Source organism: Taeniopygia guttata, chromosome 4 (assembly GCF_048771995.1).
Source record: "Taeniopygia guttata chromosome 4, bTaeGut7.mat, whole genome shotgun sequence".
Lineage (NCBI taxonomy): Eukaryota > Metazoa > Chordata > Aves > Passeriformes > Estrildidae > Taeniopygia > Taeniopygia guttata.
In genome coordinates this window covers 23,618,059-23,632,500 of record NC_133028.1, presented here as the reverse complement: position 1 = coordinate 23,632,500, position 14,442 = coordinate 23,618,059, and the positions used below count along the sequence as shown (strand labels likewise).

Genomic DNA, 14,442 nt, shown 5'->3' with positions numbered 1-14,442 from the left:
AATATATATATATATTTCACAACTCTTTTTTCTCAGCAATGCTGCTAACATAACTGTGCCCAGGGCTGTGCCCCGAAAGGGGGGAAGCGAGAGGAGCAGGGGGCTCGGCCGGGCCTCGGGCAGCCGGACAGCGCTGCATTGCTGCCCTCTGTCCTCCGGCGCAACTGCGGCCATCGGGAGCTTTTACACGTCGCTCCCCACTTTGAAGGATACCCCAGCTTTGACACCAAAGGCAGTCAAGCGAGCTACTCGCCTTGTGCAGCGAGTTCGCATCTGACGATCTTTGTTTTAAACCCCTGCTGATGTTCTTGCTCCCAATACTCCCACATCGGACAAAAATATCTGCATTTTCACCCAAATGCGAGCAATTACTAAGGAAACGGGCCTCTCGCTCCTTGCATTTTCCTTCTGGTCCATTTGAAAACGGATCCATCAGCGGGTACCAGGCGTTTAAGGGAGAATTTCTTAAAGGGCATGTGGGACGGCAACAAAAGGCTGCCATTCACAGGAGAAGTCAAAGGCACTAAATGGGGACATCAAAAGGAATTCGGATCCAATCGAAAAATAAAAGAATCTGATTTCTTTTCTTATCTGAAACACGCAGATGAAAAGCCCCTAAAGCAAACAGCCAAAGAAAGCGATGTTTTTAAAAACAGCAAGAAAGGGGGAGAAAGGGGGGAAAAAATAAAGAAACAATCTCATGAATGCGTTTCTTCGGACTTTAAATGAGATGAATGACAACATAATATCAACAGCTTCTACACGACAAACCTCATTAGACTAATGTCTTTCACTGCCTCAGTTTTACGCCTCAAACTATTCCGGGACACAGCAATGACTATTGCTAGCAGCAGAATAATCCGGAACGACCCTTTCTCTAGGTGAAGAGCCGGAGGGAGCGGCAGGCAGCGCTCCAGGGCTGCGGGTGGAGGCTGCGCCGCGGGGCTCCGAGCGGCGGGCAGGGGCACGGGTGTGGTGTGTGTGTGCCGCCTGTCACCCACGGCATCTCCCGCTGCTCTCCTTACTTTTAAACAACTAGTTGTGGTTATTGTTTTTAATTGTGTGGAGTAGAGGAGTGGACATCGTTGCTAGAAGATGCACCTGCTCGAAATGTAAACGCGCGACGGAAAAGGGAGATTTAACTGTGATCGAAGAAAATCCTAATGGAAAGAGAAAGATCGGTTGCTGGAAGAGGATTCTGGGTCTCGTCTTAGTTGTTTTCCCTCGGTTTGCCCGGGGAAAACGGGCGGCTTTCCCCGCTCCTGGCCTCATGTCTCCCGCTACTAAAAGCCGTGCTGGAAATTTGTTGGGGTTCTTTCGGGTCGCCCTGCTCTGGCTATCCTGAGCAGAACCAGCCCCGCCTCCAGCGGCTAGCAGGGAGAGACCGGGCTCAGGGGCCGGGGAGTCCCGGACCAGGGGACGGGGCTCTTCAGGGGAGGGTTCCTGGGGCAGCCGAGGGGGAAAAGGCCGAGCAGTGGCCGAGGAAAACTTTCCGCGGAGGGAGAACCCCTCCCCCGCGCTCCTTGCCCGGAGAAAGCCCTTCCTGACAGGGGAGGGAAGGGGCAGGCTACAGGGCAGGGGCTTCCCTTTGGTCTCAGTGTGTGTTCTGTAAAGTTGTGACAGATTATTAGTAAAGGGAGGGGTTACACAGTTTGATGAAGATATAACACACTCTGGACTATCCATCCTCCGGGCCCATTCATCAGCAGCAGAGGCACGGAGATGGGGGGAGAGAAGCTCTGTTCCTCTCCCCCACGGCAATTCATCACTGCGGCTGAATCGGGGAGCCTTGTCCTTCAGCGACCCGCTCCCTGGCCGCCCCCCGGGATACCCGCTCGGTCAGCTCCGTCCCAGAGCTGTCCCTCTGAGGGGCCAGGGCTGCTCCGGCTCTCTCCGCGGCCGGGGCGGGACTGCCGTCACGGTGGCCGCAGGACTGGCGCCTCTGGGTCGCGGGGCGCGGACACGCACGGGGGTCCCGGCTCCCTCTCACCCCGCCGAGGGGGAGATCGCCCTGCTGCGGCATAGAGGGAAGCTGAAAGCTGCCTACAGGAGCCGCGAGAGACGGAAAGGGACAGACGAATAAACATATAGATAGATAGATAGATAGATACAAACGGGGCGAGGATGCTCCTATGGCAGTCTTTTGTCTGGGAGTGAGTGATCCTCATTGTCTGTCGACGTGAAGAAGGAAGGAAATTAATTGCAACCAATTAATAATTAATCCCGTTTAAACAGCTTTATTATCACCCACGAACGACAGGGAATTGGTCTGATAACCCCCCGAAGACCGAATGTCAAGTTTAACCAAATAGTTATTGCTTTATCAAACAGAGTCTGCAAATAAATTAATCAAAAGCAAATATGTTCTTTGTGCGGCTCGTTTGCCGGTAATGGATGGATATGAAGATTTGCCGATATTATTGTCTGTCATTCAATCTAACAAAGTGAACATTTATTGCATATATATTAAAAATTATCCCTTAATCGAGTGGAGCTGGGGTTGCAGTTATTGGAGTCTTCCCAGAGGTGAAGTCCCCTTGGATAGGAGAAGGGAGGGCTGCTCTTCGCCTCCCGTGCGATTCCCTTCGGAACAAGTTTCAAAATTGCTTTAATCCACCGCTAAATTGAGCTGTTTTACTAACTATCCACGATATCATAAACAGTTTGAGGAGCTAATGGACGAGATGTTATAAAAATAGTGGACGCAAAGCACAGAAGAGGCGATATATTCACCCTGGAGTGGTGGCCGGAGACCCAGCCACGGCAGACAAGCCCTCTTTGTCTCCCCCTTGCTTACATCATTTTCTAATTAGGCATAAAATTGTCTTCATACACTGGTATCGCTGGCTTCATAAACATAACCATTATGGTTCATAAAGACCCCATTGTGGGGAGCCCCTCTCAAAATAGAAAAGGATCTGGAGAGGCCCAAAGAAAAAAACATCCCCATTGTTTTCTCTTTTGAGAAGACGGATGGGCAATGTCACGCAGAAGATTACTTTAGACTATTAAATTGTCAGAAAGGAAGAATTTCCCTATTAATAAAGGGAGTATAGGGTAGTGATGCAGCTGGATGCTGGATGGCCGGCGAGGCGCGGTAGCCGGTGCGGGATGCGCAGGGATGGCGGGACGCCGCACGGGAAGGGCACGGCACGGTCCGTGGGAGCCGTGGCATTCCTCCCGTGGCATTTCCGGGAGCGGGCCCGGCCGTGGCTTGGTGCCACGCACCCGCGGACCAGCGGGCAGCCCCGGCCTCGGCGCCGGGATAACTGGATGGAGATGGATGGAGCCGCCTATCGCCCCCGACGCGGTGTCAGCCCCCGGACAATTACTGTCTCCAGAGGGATGGACAGACTGACTGACACTGACCTCTGCCCACGAGCCCACTGGCGGCCCCGAGGAGCTTATGTGCAATTTGCTGGATTTCGTTTACAATAACCCGACTTGACATAAATAACTCTCCATGCTGTGTCTACGCCCGCCTGACCTCCTGAACTAGCGCGGAAACACTGCCGTATTGATCAGGGGCGCGGGGGTTTTTTGCCTTTTTTTTTTTTTTCCTTTTCTGTTTGGTCCGTGAAAACCCGCTCACGCCGTCCCGCGGTCCGTGCGCTCCCCCGAGCCGGCCGGGCCCGGTCCCCGCGCGGGGGCGGCAGCGGGGCCCGGCCGCTTCTCCGCGCAGTGCTGAACCGAGCCGTGGTGCTGTTCCCTCGGACCCTGCTTTAACTTGAGGGTGCTTTCCTAACAAAACACGCAGGAGTTAAATTCCATGTCGCAGCAGCTATTGGCGAGCCGTGACTCCCGGTGAGGGTAGACAGGGAAGCCCCGGCAGGGAGGGCATGGGCTGCCCGAAAACCTCCGGTCCTTTCCTCTCTCCATCCTTCCCCGCATCTCTCAGGGCCAGACTTTTGTTTCGGCCCCTGTTGGAAGCTCTGCAGGGCGTGCGGAGATGGACGGAGGAAAAAGAAATGAAAAGGAACGAAAGTAAAGGCAGAGAGAGGGATTCTGCGGCAGAAGCCTTACAGAGTGAGACTGGTGTTATCCATTTAGTGTGACATATGGAAATCTCCCGGTGGGGCCACAATTAAAGGCCCTGCGTCCTTTATTCCCCGCTAACTTTTGTGTTAAATGTTAACAACCTGGCGCTATCCATTCTGGCTCTATTACCAAGTGAATGTTGACTCCAAGGCTGCCTTCCTTTCTGCCTATTCTGGGGCTGCCTCCCATGCAGATTTATGTATTTTTGATATTAAATTCTTTCTAACATTACGCCTGCTCTCTTGTTGACTTTCATTGACCCTTGCCCTTGTCCCCATACTTTTCCATATTTAATACATGAACATTTCTGCCAGTGCCCTCCCCTCTTTGTTTCCTCCCGGTTGACTGCTGTCCCCAGTGGCATGTGCTGTTTGCTCTGTTGTTGAACTTGGTAGGGTCACATAGTCTTGTGCTGTGATATCTTCTGCATTTCCAACCCTGCCATTCTAGGGAGGTGCCTTGTGGAACAAGCCTTTTTTCCCCTAGCTACCGGCTTCCTAATGACTTAAGCAAACACCTTCGCTAATAATCCCTCAGGCTCCCTACTCCCCTCGGGGTTTTGTTTAGCTGAACTCCTAGTGCTCTGCCTGTCCCACTGGTAGCTTGGCCTCTCTGACCTGAGACATCGCAGCTCTTCTCCTTGGAGCGGGCTGCCTTGTCCAGCTCCGGCTGGGCCAAAGGCCAGGATCATGGGAGCATTGGATGCCACCAGCTGCTTGAGGTGACACCGAATTACAAAGAAGAACCGCCAAAGGAAACTTCGGCTCACACAGGCAAATGAATGTGTTCATTTATCTCCTCTGACTCCGCGGTTCGCGGCGTGCCTCGGCCCTACGGCTTGGCTGGGGGAGCGGCTAAACGTCCTTCCCAAGAAAGATTGTCTTACTTCTCCTAGGCCGGTCTGTTCAGTATCATTATGTGACCGGTTTTCAGAATTGAAGTTGCCTGGTGTTTTGATTCTTCCCTGCCTGTGCATTTGTGCCCTGGAGGTCCCTTCAAAATGGATGCTAATTGTTGGGGCTGCACACTGCTGCCTGCTAAAATGCCCCAGAGCTCCCAGGCCCTGCTCCTCAATGGCTTAATTGACAAGGACTTGTCTGTATTTAGGAGCAGCTGGTCCAAAGCATTGGCACATCAGTGCAATCTTAACACAGCATCCCTAGCCTGGAGGAGTATGAGGGTAAACGTGGTTAAAATGAAGGAAGATTTATAGTCGGCCCCCTTGGGTAATGCGACAGAAGACAGCTACCAAGATTTTCCCTAGTAGGGGTTTCATTCATCAGCTTCCCAGTCTTGGTAACGTGTCTAGGAGCCACGTTCCAGCTATTATTAATAATAGGAGGTGGCCATTTAGCACAATTAGGCAGGTGACAGTATTCCACAATAATGCGTAGCCCCAAACGAGACGGGGAGCCGCTAACAAACAGATCCGCGGCCGAGCAGCGCCGGGGCTCTGCCCCACAGCCATGTCCCGAGTGGATCTGGGCTGGTCCAGGGGGCAGCGAGGGCTCACCTACCTGCGAGGGGCACAGCTCGCAGCTCCATGTGTTGCCAGTTAAATCCTGTCAGGCAGCAGTTTACCCACCTTCTACGAGGAAGGCTGGGAAAGAGCATCTCATGCAGAACTGCTCCCTCTAAACCCTGAGTCAAACCCTCTGAAGTCACACACCGGGTTTAAAAATCATCTTCGGGCACGTCTCCGAATTTAAAATTAAAGCTCTCTTTAATTTCGGATGCACAGATGAAATATAATTTTTTTTCCTCCTCTCTCTTTAAACGTTCCTCGTGAGCTTCCTGTTTATAGGATTTAAACTTACATGATTTCTAACTGGGAACGGCTGGGTTTATTTTCTGCACAGGGTTATTCAGCGTTTTACAAAGAAGGTTTATGGAGTGGCTTAAAAATAAGGGGTTTTTTGTTGTTGTTGTTTTGCAATGTGTGGGAAATACTTTTATGTTCACACAGCTCACCCCGTGAATAGGGATAATAGGTTCGGGATCCTCATTGAAATTTGAAGTTTTTAAACAGAAATTCCCTAACTTTTGCTCGTTTTCTCAACTTTTTTCGTAGGAACAATGCCAACATTGAAGCCCTCGGTTGGAGTCTGCACAGTTGGAGATCTTTGGTGCCGTTTTAGACATCTTTGGATTTCATCAATCAAACTGACTGCAATTTTCCATAAAAACCCTGAATTTGGGTCAGAAAGTGGGCAAAGCAGATAAAGATCGTTCGAGCTGTCTTATAAGATGATAAATAGATATCCTTTCAGTCCAACAATGCAAGAAGTGCAGTTTTGTAATTCACTTCCATTGGTTTTGAATGCAGTGAGTCGAAACAATTTATACATGTTTTCCCATGGTTAGAAGATGTCTTTACATACTTGTCAATAGTAGCTTGACCTTTTTCCCCACTGAGCTACGAAGAGGTGCTTTTGCCCCCTCCTTTTTCCAGAATACAGAACAGAGTAGTTTGAGGTTGGCTTTTTTTTCCCCTCCCACTTCCTCCCTCTATTTCTTTTAGAGACTAAATCAATACGATATTTCATCTTATCCTGAGGTTTAAGCAGATGGTAGATGGTTCACTGCAGTTCACCATGCTGCAGGGGAAGTATTTCGCTCTGTGCTGCCGTGAGCGAGTGACCCAAGTGAGGTTTTAGCCAGACCTGTTGGATGTCCTCAGTCCCAAAAGTCTCGGGCGGAGACCTCGCGGTGTTCTGCCAAACTGCCGCAGCAGGTAGAGCTTTGGGGAGGGTTTCTGCCTCCTGGCTTTCTGTCCGCTCTCGAACTGTCCCGAGAGGAATGTCTTGTGGGGTGAAGTCCAGCCCATTAGCTGATACACTCATCCGACGGGGTTGGAACGGGCACCTCATGTCGTGTGGGAGGCCCGCGAAGGTGTGGAAATACCTCTCACATCAGCAGCACAGGGCATCGCTCTGGACGTGTTTCAGAGAGTGAGGTGGGAGCATTGATCTGGGTCTGCAGCATAGGGAAACTGAGGCACGAAGCCGCTTTGCCACGGCTGGGAGCAGGGGTGGTTCGGCACTTGCCGATCCCTACTGATTGCTACGAGACAAACTGGAGGACTCTTCTGGAAAGAGGGCAGGGGAGAAGGATTTATATTTCGAAGACTTGAACTCCTCCACTGAATTAGGGAGACTTGCCCCGGAGGGGAAGCCCACCAGGCCCCTAGGCTCTGCCGGGGCCCAGCCTGCCCTGTCCGCGGGACAGCCTGCCGCTAGCTGGCCTCCCTCCCGGGCAGAGGAAAGCGATGGAAGGACTAGGACCGGAGATAAGGCTTCTACTTTTCCTCCCCTTGCCTTGAACACGACAGCCCTGCTAAGTGCTGAACGCTACCCGCTAATGGATAATGACCTGCGGTGCGCAGCTGCCTCCTGCTCTTCAGATAAAGGCTGCTTTTACTATTAATTGCATTTGTAACATGAGCACAGTAGGTTCGCCACCAAAACGATCCAGAAACGGCAGCATTCACGTTGCGACGGGCACAGCCGCCATCACGGAGCATCCGGACCCTTCTGCAGAGCGCAGACGGAGTCCGCGGCCTCTTGCTGTCCCCTGGGGGGAAAGCAGTCGTGAGGGAGGAGGTGGTCCAGTTGCCCAAGCGCATTTCCGCCTCTGCGAAGGAGCACGTGGAAAGGAAGCAGGAAAGGGTTAAAGCAGCTCGTGGCCGCTGGTGTCTTCCCACGGTCCGTGGGTGAGAAACACAGCCACTCACGCCATGCAGATTTTGGGGCTGCAGGAATTCCCCTCCCTGAGACGTATCTCGGGTGAAATTCCACCTGAACGAGATAAAACAAATCTGTTGTTGTTGTTGTTTTGTTGGTTTTTTCCCTTTACTCAGGCAAAGACATATTTATTTCTCTGCCCTCCTTCCAGCTCTTCTTCAGGGCCGGCGGAGAGGGCTGGAGCCCCATCTGCCGCGGGAGCGCCGGGGCCGGGCCGGGCCGTGTGCGAGGCCGGGGTGGCCGGGAGCTGTGCGGGCACGGCCGCGGGCCCCGGGCAGCCTCCCGCACGTGCAAAGTGGCTGCGAAGTTTTTGGGACACATGAAGGAGAAAGACCACGTCTACGGACTTGGCCTGCTTTAAAAATGACTCCATGTGTTTATAACTCCGCAGCAGGGGCTTAGCAAGTGACACGCGGCAGTAGCTACACAAGATTTTGGGGGCAAGCTGCTCGCATTCAAGTTGCAGTTGTAAGTAGCGAGATAAAACAAGTAATTTGCTCCTTAGGAAGCCTTTCACTCCCAACAAAACGTCAAAAGCCACGCTACAAACAGATAATCGGATTTGCTGTATCCCTAAGCGAAGTTCCGCGGGCCCGAGGTGCCGCTGTCCGGCCCCGCTCCCCGCCGCGGGCGTGCAGAGGCTGGGCCGGGGCCTGAGGCGTCCCCGGCGCAGCGGGCCTCCCTCTCCGCGGACTCTGCTTTCTCGTGGCTTTGGTGTGATGGTTTGGTTTGGTTATTTTTTCCTGATTTTGTATTTTTTTCTTCGTTCTTTAAGTATTTCCCCTTCTTCAGTCTATCGGAAAAATATTTAGCTCTTGAAGCTAAAACGGGCCCTAGAAATATCTGCTTTGGCTCTCTCCTCTGTCAGTGACTGTCTCTTCAGCTGCTGCCACTGGGTGCCTCGCGAGCCGGAAGGGAAGGGGTTGCCAGAACTTCTCCGAGGGGACACCTCGGATTTTTTCACACGACGAGCGCGGCTCACGCACCTGCTGAGCGGGGCGGGGGCGGGCGGGCATTGGTGGAGCTGGCTCGTTTGGCTCCGAAGGGAAATCAATAATCTTTCGAATCTCATTCCCAGACACTGACTCCAGCCGGTTAACGATTCAGCCGGGGACCCTCTTAGCAGTAGATGACTTACCCAGGATTATAAACATACAGCTGCATATTTTTCTGTCGACCTGGTTTGTAGCGGTGGAAATAAATCCCCTGTTTCTCTGCTGTTCAGCTGCCCTCCCTCCTGCCTATTTGAGGGGGAGAATCTCTCTTTCCTTGCCTTTTTTTTTCCCTGGTGGGGAAAAAGGGGCTGCGCAGACACTCAGCTGGGGCAGGTCGCTGGACGACCGACGGGGGCCCGGGATGAAACAGAGCTTTGTCGCGGTGCCGCTGTGCTGGTCGGCGGGACGGATGGTGCGCACCCCTGCAGAGCCGGAGCGGCCCCGGGGCGCACCGCGTCTCACCGCGCTGCTCGGCGCGGGGCCGGGCGGGGCAGCGCGGCGGAGCCGGGGACTGGGGGGTGCAGGCAGGAGCCCTCGGCCAGGGCAGGCGGTGCCACTCACGCCGGCGGGGGGCTCGCAGCTCGCTGCAGCCCCGCTCCCCAGTCTCTCAAAGCCCCTTTCAGCCGCTCCGCGGGCTCCTCACCGGAGGAGGTTGAAGCTACATAAAAGCGCATTATGAAAATTATAATATCGGGCCCAGAGCATGTCCGTGGAGGCAGCTCGGCAGCTTTCAGGCATTGAGCCTCTGTTCAGCTGGACTGAGCTGTAAAATATCCATTTGAATTCGGTGCCTGAATGGAGCAGCAGCAAAAACAACAAGGACTGGGGCAACAGAGCTCCCTTTATCCCCCCCTGTAACGTCCCCCTTCTTGGCCATTCCTTTCCTGTTGCACCTTTCTTGCTTATGGGTAAATTCAACGCTTTTTTCCCCCCTCGTCTTTCTTTTCCCTGAGCGGGAAGGGGGGAAGGAGTGGTGGGGGGACTTGTGCGGGAAAGACGCCGTGCCTTTCCCTGCCTCCCTCCCCGCAGTATGCTCCCGGAGCCGGTGGCTCGTCTGGTTGCAGCGCCGGAGGGGGAAGAGGGGGGAGAAGTACCAGGCACGCCCTGCCAGGCAGAGTCGAGCTCCCCGCGGCACTCAGCTTCACACGGTGTAAAGAAGCCTCTTTCTCCACCCCAGAGAGAGGCCCACTCTATCTGCCTTGGCTTAACACAGCCTCACATCCTGCGACCGTGCCACAGTTGAGCCTGGCTCCATAAACCCCAAGGAGCGGGGATGAGGAGCCACGGGGGGGGGGAAGGGGGACGGTTTTGGCAGTTATGATCTATGGAGGCAGATGAGCCGACCTGCTATTCAAAATACTGCCCATTGTGTCGGTAATGGTCCGTTTATGACTGGAATAACCCCTTTAATATTAATAGAGCCTTTTAAGGCGGCGGTTTCCTGGGTGCTGGGCAGGAGGGCGAGCAGCGCAGGTGTTGGGGCAACCTGTGCAGGCGGTGGCCCGGCCGCGGCTCCCGGCGCAGGCAGCGAGCAGGTGCTGGCGGGACGCGCACCCTCTGCGCCCGGGCGAACAAAGGCTCGGCTCGCCCGGGGTCTGCGAGCATGAAGAATTGTTTAATTTCAGGGGAAAGTGAAAAGCTCTGCTTCTGCCGGGACGTGACATTTCCTGTGGTGAAGCCTGCATTGGCTGCTAATAGAGATCTAATTGATGGGTGAAGTCCCATTTCCGCGCTTTCTCCTTTATTGCTCCATCCAGTCTGTTGCAAAATATAACCTTAATCTGATTTAGCAATTCCTCCAGGATTCGGTGTAAGCTTACAGCACAGGAAAAATCGTTATTAAAAAAGTTAAAATACAGACTTGAATTCGGTGCGTTGGCTTTTTTATATATTATTATTATTATTATTATTATTATTATTATTATTATTATTATTATTATTATTATTATTATTATTATTATTATTTTGTTCGGTTAGTTTTTTCTTTTTTCTCTTCCTTTTTTTTTTTTTTTTTAGACCCAATCCCACCCAGACTCTTGGCAATATGACACGACCCTTTTCGGTAATCACTCCGGGTTTTATGACTATTAATATCAGAAGGCATCGGCGATAATGCAGATGTCCCTCTTTGTTTTAAATGCAGATGTCAGCATTTCGCAGCCGGTTTCCGAGCGCGGCACCAGGCGCGGACTGAAGCTCAGCCCCGACGAAACGGCGCATCCCGGCCGGCGGCGCATCACCACCCGGGGAGCGGGAACAAGAGGGGCAAGGCATCGACAAGTTTGGCTATTGACGTCGTCAGAATAAAAATATAGGGATAAATAACAATCAGCACCGTTTTGCTGGAGCTCATTTCTCTTTCTCTCCCAGGGGACAAAATAATTCGTTTAATTTGAAAAGGCTGGCACGGGACCCAGCGGCAGCCGGCCCATTCTCTCCCTGCCTGCAGGGATGTGCACGGGGCTGTTCTCCTCCCGTGGCTGCAGACGAGCGGAGGGGCCGGGGCAGAGCCATCGCCCCGGCCTTTCCACCTGCGGGCATGTAATGGCCCCCGGGGGCTGCTGGGTGCCCCCCGGGCCATCAGCCCGAGTGGAGTGTGAAGGGGCTCTACAAGCCTCCGTCAGGAGGGGACGCCCGGCCCGGCTCACATGCAAAAGCAATGGACAGGGCAGAGATACTCCTTTTAATTGATTCTTTGCCTTTTTGCCTTTTGCTTCGAGGTTTTTTGTTTTGTTTTGTTTTTTTGTTTTTTTGGTTTTTTTTTTTTTTTTTTGGTGTTTTTCTTTTTCCGTCCACGCTATCTGAGATAGAGAGGAGTGTACAGGCATTCTGGACCTTTACAAACTCTCTTCAGTCCCCCTCGATAGGTTTAATGAGGCGGAACACGATGAAGGGGATTTGAACCGGTCTAAATGATTGATGAAGCCTGGGGCAAGGCTGAGCTTTTTCCGGATAAAGCCCCATACATCCCGTTATAATGGCTGGATAGTGGCAGGGCCGGGCTCCTTCAAAAGCCGTGGCCCAAGCGCATTGAGAGGAAACAGGGAGGGAAGGTGCTCTGTTGTTACCTAATCAGCCAGTGCACTGAGCCACCAGCCGCCTGAGGCAGGAGTGCGCTGCCGGGGAGGTGAGGCGGGTGAAAGGGGCATTCCTGACACACTCACACACACACCCCACACGCCAAAGGGGCATTACACACGCACAATGCACGTGAAAGGGGAATTCCACGCACACAGTCCCCCATAAACACACATGGGCAAAAGGGGCATTCCTGGCACACACGCACACACGCGCGTGAAAGGAGCGTTCCTGGAGAATGTACGCACACACGCAGAGAGACACAGACACACACAGAGACACACACACATAGACACAGACACACACACAGAGGCATGCACACACCCTCCCAGCCCCACGGAGCCCTGCTAACCTCAGCTCACACTGCCCGAGCAGCCTGGGACACGGCCTGGTTCGGCCCACAGGTTGAAGGTTATGGGCCCACGTGTCAGGGAATAGGGGTCTGCCCTTTAAAGCAGAGTAATCTCAACGCGTCCCAGACCAGGGCTTTGGTGATTGAGATGGCACCTGTTGCAACAAAATCCCTCTCTGTTGTGATGGCACACATGTTAACATCTGCAGTGTGCCCCTTACACCCCCAACACACACATATGTGAGTAGAAGAAAAGTGAGCAACGGCTGTGGACGCTGCAATAGTAATTAAAAGTAGATTAAAGAAAGGATGCTAAAATGTCTGTTGTCTTCCAAGTCCCAGATGGAAGGGTGGAAGAGGACCTGCAGTTTTGATGTCATGTTCCATGGAGTTTTGAGGTCCCCAAGGCTTCTCAGCTGAGCTGACCCCTTTTTTTTTTTTTTTTTTTTTTTCAGGGAGAAATATAAGCCGAGCCCTGTTCCCAGAGAAGGTGAACATTGTGGTGATCATCCACTGTGGCCCTAGTACGATGGTAATGGTTGTGGTGGAAAGCCATTCTGGCAGACAGGGCAAAAAACTGGGTCCTGTACCCTGACAAGCAAGGAGAGTGTGACGAGTGCCCTGTTATGGTGGGATTCTTAGATTTGTGTATAAACCCTCCTCAGGTTTTTTTTTTTTTTTTTTTTTTTTTTTTTTTTTTTTTTTGATGGCTCCTTTGAGGTAAACTAAAACTAGTGCCATGTAAATACTAGATGGAAAACCTCTGGTTTATTAAGACTGATATGCAAACATATCCTATTGATCATAATTGTCTACATGGAAGAGACTCATTGAGGTTCCACAAAAGTAATCAATTCACAGATTAAACTGTGCAAAACAGTACTTTGAGTATATGTATACAATAACACACATTCTGTAAGCCCAACTATTGTGTAAATTAGTGGTGGAAAAAATCCTTTCTAAAAATGTGTCCTCTTAAGGAGTGATCTTCTAAACCTTGTCTGTGCCTTTCACCTTAACAAGCAAATGTGGTTTGATTGCAACAAGAATATTTTGAAAGTGATGAATAAAAAAAATCCTGTACACTATCTTGTATTTCTCAATAATAGCAAAGTTCTAGAAACAGTATTTTCCCCTTTAATAGTGGTTGAAAATATATAATGAAAAAGATGGTTTGAATTATTTGTACAGAGGCAGAATTCAATACAGCAATGAGAACAGGTTGTAAGGGGAAAAGGATCACTATTCATTTTTTCACTTCATCTCTTACCACTTTGGCTTTGATCATTCACTGCTGGGACCAACACCTCAATCCCGAATCAGATAAAACTCTTACTGTAGTCAGCAAAGGGAAAATCTTGTTCACTTTATGAAGTCCTGCTGATTTCTGAGGAGCTATTTATACCTGCAGAATGAGCACATTTAAGAGAGAGACAAAGTAGGAGCCCTTACAGATGTGAACTGAATCCTCACCAGCTGCATTGGGTTGGGAGTGCTCACACCAGTAGTGAGCAGCAAAGGTAAAGAACAAAGCAAAACAAAACACTTGGATAGAAAACTTCACTAAGTTTTTACCTTTCCTCACTGCTGGGAAGTTAAGGACAAATAAGACAACAACCTTATGAAGAAATCTGTATGAAGGGTGAGTCATGATTATTATTGTCTTGCAAAAGCAATAGTGCTTTGGGAAAAAATAAAAAAGGACAAAAGAAATCAGTGAGTTAAATGAAATTATTAGTACAGTTCAATTTGTCTCTGAAAACCAAACAAAGACATTTGGAACAATGGAAAGAGAAACTGCTGGTTGTTTCTTCCTAGATACAAACTCTATTACATCTGTCAATTTCCTTTTATCTCTAAATTACCTTGATTTTATTATTAACAAGAACATTATAGCATATTCTATCCTACTCTACATCCAATGAATGATCAGGGCATGATAAGAAAGCTGTTACTTGGTGACTTCCTTGAGATCACAATGCATGCCAAGTTTCACAGTTTGGCAAAATTGTCAAGGTGAGAATTATTTATCTACTTTTTTCTGAAGGAAAAAAAGTGACATGAGATAACAAACAGTGCATGGTTTGATTCAGAAATCAGAACTCAGTAGAATGAAATGAAGATCAGAATCCAAGTCTGATGATTGCTACTCTGATTCCCTGCCACCAACCAATCCCTGTCTTCCCTCTCTCTAGTTTAGTGTAATACTAAACTGTCTCTTCCCTCCTGGCAAGGA

The 14,442-nt window shown here is 50.8% G+C and overlaps 1 long non-coding RNA gene across 1 annotated transcript in view; it reads left to right on the top strand.

Annotated features, from left to right (window-relative positions):
• The window catches only part of LOC140683860 (uncharacterized), a 7,962-nt gene extending 1,452 nt beyond the window's left edge, over positions 1 to 6,510 (top strand). Inside the window, exon 2 of the long non-coding RNA XR_012055427.1 lies at positions 6,110 to 6,510. This is a non-coding gene — a long non-coding RNA (uncharacterized lncRNA). The remainder of the gene's footprint in view (positions 1 to 6,109) is intronic.
• The last annotated feature ends 7,932 nt before the right edge of the window (positions 6,511 to 14,442 follow it).